Raw genomic sequence first — 6,603 nt, 5'->3', positions numbered from 1 at the left:
GAAGAAATGGTTTGATCGCCACCTGAAAAACAACCTGAAAAACAAGGACATCAAAGTGGGGGATAAAGTCCTGATGTATGGAGTGCATAACGAAAAGAAGAAGCTAAAATATGATGGTAAGGGACTGTACAGAGTATGTGAAATTACCCCGCAAGGTACCATCCTAGTGGAGACTCTCGTCGGAGTTGAAACCGTTGGATTCCTCAATGGGAGTAAAATTGAAAAAAAATACTATGACCCCCTAAGCCAAGAGGAATTACATGCAATCCATTAGAAGAAGGCAGCTAAAGAACAGGCTGAGCTTAAGAAGCGAGAGTTGAAGTTAAAGAACGTCAGCAGCATGTTAGGCACCAAACGAGAGGCCAACTTGGGGATTACGCAAGCATTCTTCGAGGAGGCAGAGGAGGATTAAGAAGATACAAGCGAGAGTTGAAGTTAAAGAACGTCAGCAGCGTGTTAGGCACCAAACGAGAGGCCAACTTGGGGATTACGCAAGCATTCTTTGAGGAGGTAGAGGAGGATTCACTAGAATCTAACCCGCCTCTACGATACCCAATTGAGCTACAGAGTCCTTATAGGAAGGTGCTATATAATGCATTATTGGATACGGGAGCTTAACACAATTTGCTGTCATATGGAGTCTGGTGTCAACTTGGAAAACCACCCTTATCCAAGAGTACCATCCAAGTTAAGGGTATCAATAAGAAGAAAACTATTGTCTCGGAAATTCTGCATACTCCTGTTGCCTATGACAAGGGGACTGTGGTTCAAAGCTTTTTGGTTATGCCTACTGGTACCATGGAGGGAACTATAAACTTAGGGCGCAAATGGATGTTAGCCACCAAGTGCAATATTGATTGGGCAACTAGGCGAGTTACAACGCAAGAACTAGCTCTCAGCCTGACCACTCAGGGCCCCGCACCTAAGCCATCGACTTTGGACAAAATGCTAGATAAGGAAAAATCACAAAGTCAAGTGGCTACACCATCTTTGATTGTTTGTGTAAGAATCCTTCCCAGCCTCTCAAGATGTCCAACATCTTCCCCTGTAATCAAATCCCTCTTTAGAAATATAAAAGATCTTGTTTTTACCACTTTTGGCCTAGAGAGAGAAAATCTTCGAGAGTGGTAATTCAGTTTTTAAATATTTTTGGATTGAAAAATATATCGTCTTATTAAAATAAGTTCCCCTAAAACAGAAGTTCAAAAAGATTTTCAGAAGGTGCATTAGAAATTAAGTATAATCTGTTCAAGAGGCATTATCTTGAGAGTCAAGATTTTTTTGAAATTTTAAATTAAGATTCCTATGGACCAATAAGATTCATCCAAATGTAGAGAGGAGATAAATAGAAGAATAAAAGAAAAATCCCCTTAAAATGAGTAAATACTCACATAAGATGAAGAGTTGACTAAGGACAAGGTTAATAGTTAAAAAAAAAAGATATTTAGGTGAAATGATGCATTTTTGACACCTCAGTATAGGGGAATTTCCCTCATGAAGGAGACACCTATTTCACATGCTTGAATGAGTTTTAAACTCCCAAATAATGAGATATTTTTATCTCTTCTCTCCTTTTTCAACTAGATCGAAAAAGTGAGCAAAACTGACCCAAAAATGGTCAAAAATTGACCAAACTAATCTGGAAAATTCTAGAATCAGTTGGCTTGGTTAGAAGCTCACTTTTTCCTATAAATAGAAGCCTTCCCCTTTGTTGAAACTCAATAGTGTTTTGCAATGTTACCCTGTCTATCCCAAGTGCCAAAAACAGTGAATTTTACTCATAATTCATTAGTTTTTGACCTTCCCTCTTCCAAAAGATTGGTGGGGCCACTCTTGTTTCCAAACAAGAGTAGAACCCTCAAACCATCAAGCTAAAGGAAAGCTCTCAAATTCCTTAGTAAGTTGGAGATTCTTCTCTTTTCCATTCATTTTATGGTTTTTTATGATTTTTGTCTTCTCTAAATTGCAAATGATGTTATGCCTCATTGAAAAAAGGCATTCCCCTCTCTTCTTTAGTAAATCCAACCATTCTTATCCTAGATGAATGATTAACAAATAAAATCAAGTTTTTCATAATGTTTCGCTTTGCTTGTTTACATTAGAATGATTTAAATACTCTTGGTAAACTTCTAACTAATTTTAGTAAGTTAAAAATTGAAAAATGGTCAGCCATACAAAGGAGGTTATGGCAAAATTTACTAAAAAATTGTGAAATAAATTTCATCTTTTATTTATCAAAAAGAGTAATCCCCATCGTTAGAGTATTCTAAAAGTGTCATTTTCATTCATGCATAAAAAGATGCATATTGATTAATTTTTATAAAAGAATGATTTTCAATAGAATTAAATTCTATGAAAGATACTTATTGATAATTTTTTTATTATGAAAGTGTTACTTTCTTCATTATGGATTTTTATGCTTAAAATAATACATAAAAGTATATATATTTTTATTACAAAAGAGTTACTTTCATCATATTGATTTTTATGCATAAAAGAATTTTTTTAATTATAAAAGTGTTACTTTTATCATTATTGATTTCTATGCATAAAAGAATATTTTATTATTATATAAGTGTTACTTTTATCATTATTAATTTCTATGCATAAAAGTATGCATAAAAGAATATTTTTATTATTATAAAAGTGTTAATTTTATCATTATTGATTTCTATGCATAAAAGTATGCATAAAAGAATCTTTTTTTATTATAAAAGTGTTACTTTTATCATTATTTATTTCTATACATAAAAGAATATTTTTTTATTATAAAAGTGTTACTTTTATCATTATTGATTTCTATGCATAAAAGTATGCATAAAAGAATCTTTTTTTATTATAAAAGTGTTACTTTTATCATTATTGATTTCTATGCATATAAAAGTATGCATAAAAGAATATTTTTTATTATAAAAGTGTTACTTTTATCATTATTGATTTCTATGCATAAAAGTATGCACAAAAGAAAATTTTTTTATTATAAAAGTGTAACTTTTATCATTATTGATTCTATGCATAAAAGTATTCATAAAAGATATTTTTTTATATTAAAAGTGTGATTTTCATAATAAATCATTTTTATGCATAAACCTATGCATAAAAGATATTTTTATATTAAAAGTGTGATTTTCATCATAAATGATTTTTATGCATAAAAGATATTTTTTTATATTAAAAGTGTGATTTTCATCATAAATATTTTTATGCATAAAAGATATTTTTTTAATATTAAAAGTGTGATTTTCATCATAAATGATTTTTATGCATAAACCTATGCATAAAAGATATTTTTTTATATTAAAAGTGTGATTTTCATCATAAATGTGTTTTATGCATAAACATATGCATAAAAGATATTTTTTATATTAAAAGTGTGATTTTCATCATAAATGATTTTTATGCATAAACCTATGCATAAAAGATATTTTTTATATTAAAAGTGTGATTTTTATCATAAATGATTTTTATGCATAAAACTATGCATAAAAGATATATTTTTTATGTTAAAAGTGTGATTTTTATCATAAATGATTTTTATGCATAAACATATGCATAAATGAAATTCTTTCATGATAAAAGAGTGATTTTCAACATAAATGATTTTTATGATGATAAAAGTGTGACTTTTATCAGAATTGGATTTTATGCATAAAAAAATGCACATAGAATCTTTATAATTAAATAAGGATTCTCCTTAATCCTCTGTTTAATTTTCACAAAAATTGAAAAAATGAATAAGTAGATAATCTGTGAGAAGAAATGCTACCGTTTCATATTCACTAAGTAGATAATCTGTGAGAAGAAATGCTACCGTTTCATATTCACTAAGTAGATAATCTGTGAGAAGAAATGCTACCGTTTCATATTCACTAAGATGGTAATGAGAAAATTAAATTAAACTATCGAAGTCGGAGATCGAGATAAATGATTATTTTATTCCTCCTAAGAAATTCATGTTTTAGAAATCTGTAAGCAAATATTCATCGAATGAAATTTAGAAAAAGAGAAATTGAAATAGTACCTTTTGAGAAAGATAGTTTAGGAAGAACCTTTCCAGACCCAAACTCTGATTCAGACTATTGACCAAGACCTAATTCCTTCGTCAATTTCAATCAATAACGATATGCCCAGTTCTGGAAAAATGTACTCAAATCCCCCACCGAATCTGAATTAAGACTTTTGATTTTGATATGAGGATCAAGTTAACAGAATTCGAGGAATTTTGTTTGGAATTCAGACCTGGATCTAGAAGTATTGGGATACGGATTTAAGATTTATTCATGGTATTCAAACAAAATCAAAACTGTAAACTTGCATAGAAATCCTGTTTTCTTAAAGGAATGTCTTACGCCAGAATGCTGGAGGGAGCATTTGGCATATATGTTTATCTAAGGGAAGTTTGGTTGCAACAGCTAGCGGGGAGTGTATGAGGGACAGCTCACGCGGCAAAAACCTGCCCAGGTCTTGACTAGCCTGGGTATGGTGAAAAATGGTGTGCTTCCGGTACGATGGGCGAGGGCCGACGAAGCGGTCCCTGAGTGAAGTACTAGGACACCTAAGGAGGATCCTGGAGGGTTCTGACCATGCGATGCACGGGCTCGCGGTGCTTAGGACACCCATTCGTATGTCGAGGAAGATATATATATGTATGTTGACGAAATGATTATCGTAATCTGTTATTACTGGATCTCGTTGCTGACCAGCTGGTCCCAACGGAGAGTCTAGAGTGGTACTGTTTTTGTGAAACAAAGGATTGAATGGAAATTTTGAGTTATGAAATCCGCGATCATATCTGTTTCGTCAATGGATTATTTTTATATTAAAGTTTTAAAGAGGAGTGTGTGCGTACCTATTTTCTAAAGCTAAAGTTAAGAAAGGCATTTCAATTATGGGTGGGTGAGTACTTGTTTGGATCTACCGATTCCAGTGGAAGGGTGGTGGCTAACCCATGGGCCGGATGGGGTAGGCTGGAATCAGTGGAGTTTTAATAATCAAATTGAAAAACATTAGGATTCGAGTAGTTAGTTAATTCCCTGATAAATTTATCAATTGAGTGAATCAACGGCTGTGCCTGATCTTGATTAGGAAAAAGGCGTTGAATTTACTCAGATGATCAAATTATATCAGTGATAGTTTCCTTCTATCTGGTTTATTCAGGTGAAGGATAGTTTAGAATTGATCTCGTTAGAAAAAAATTCGTTAAGAAAAATTTAAAAAGGTGGAATCGTCCCCGCTTTTCGGGCATGGGAAATTTTCCCGGTTTCGGTTTTCGGAGTGACCACCAGCCTAGTCTCATGCCCGGACATTCGTGGGCGAGGTCTGGAGTGAGAAACCCTGCCCCGCGCATGAGGGGGCTGCTTCCGTTGTCACCTACCGGGAGTTCGGTGCGCGGTGGGGGCAGAGGGATCTTACAGTTGGTATCAGAGCTGAAATTGCCTAAATTTTTTTAATAGAAATCTAGAAAAGAAATGTTTTTCGCTTGTTAATACTATGAGAATGAACCTCAAATATTGAAAACTTATAAATTGAATTGGAAATTTATAGATGGATACCCCGAACCTATCTGGAATTTGTGGACTCTCTCAGAGTCAGGACATGATAGCTTTTGTATTTGATCACCTCATCAACTCTGCTACAAACCGAATGAGCAGAGTGAGACTCGCTCACCATTTTGAGAGCCTTTACTTTCCTGATCCTCTTGAGCGACATCGGTATATGTGGTTCAATGGAGGACGGTGCATTAATGTCAGTACCAGTCAGCGTCAGAGGCTCAGGCAAAATATTTCCTTGGCTATGATTTTGATAAGACTAGGGCTTGTTCAGCATGTTCAACTCTTTGATCATTCACCCAGGAACTTTAGAACTTCATGCTGATTTTTTAGACTTCTTAGCCGCTTTATCCTGAGAAATAGAATTACAGCACCTCTTTGTGTAATGAATCGTGTGTACCATGGTATGTCTGCTTCACAGTTTCTCTTCTTTATGCGATTACGACTGAGAGGCGGTGATTCTGGAGCTGAGCTGCTCTAATAATGTACATATTGCAACTTTTATATAAATATAGAAATATTTTTTGGAGAAAAAAATTCCCTATTGTATAAGTGATTGTTTACGGATGATCTGATAAAGAAAAATCTATCAGACATATGTCATAGATCTCCAATAAGATCATTGTCTTGTTTAAGAAATTACTTTTCGAACCTCTTAAGTCTTAGGATCTCGTAGATGATATCAGAATAAAAATTTAATAATATATAAATTTTTGGTAGAATCATGAGACGAGGAAACCGTGGCCATCAGCCAAACCCTCTCTCTGAAGATGACGAGCTTGACCCTGATGTTTGCAAGGCTCTTCATAAGACTCAGCCCAGGACCCTTCAAAGGAGGCGAGGCTGTGGAGAAATGGGTGGAAGCCATGGAAGAATATTTTGATGTCACAGGCTACAATGAGCGGAGCCCAACTGAAAATAGTGGAAACAGCCAGAGTAGCATGGAGGAACCACTGTGACACCAACCGTCTGGACAGAAATACTCAGTCCTGGAACGACCTAAAAACCTATCTAAGAAAGAGATTTTGTCCACCTGGATTTTTGGAAACCAAAA

The sequence above is a fragment of the Cibotium barometz genome, chromosome 27, assembly GCF_041138505.1.
Source record: "Cibotium barometz isolate CiBa-2024 chromosome 27, ASM4113850v1, whole genome shotgun sequence".
Lineage (NCBI taxonomy): Eukaryota > Viridiplantae > Streptophyta > Polypodiopsida > Cyatheales > Cibotiaceae > Cibotium > Cibotium barometz.
This window is presented reverse-complemented; position numbering follows the sequence as displayed.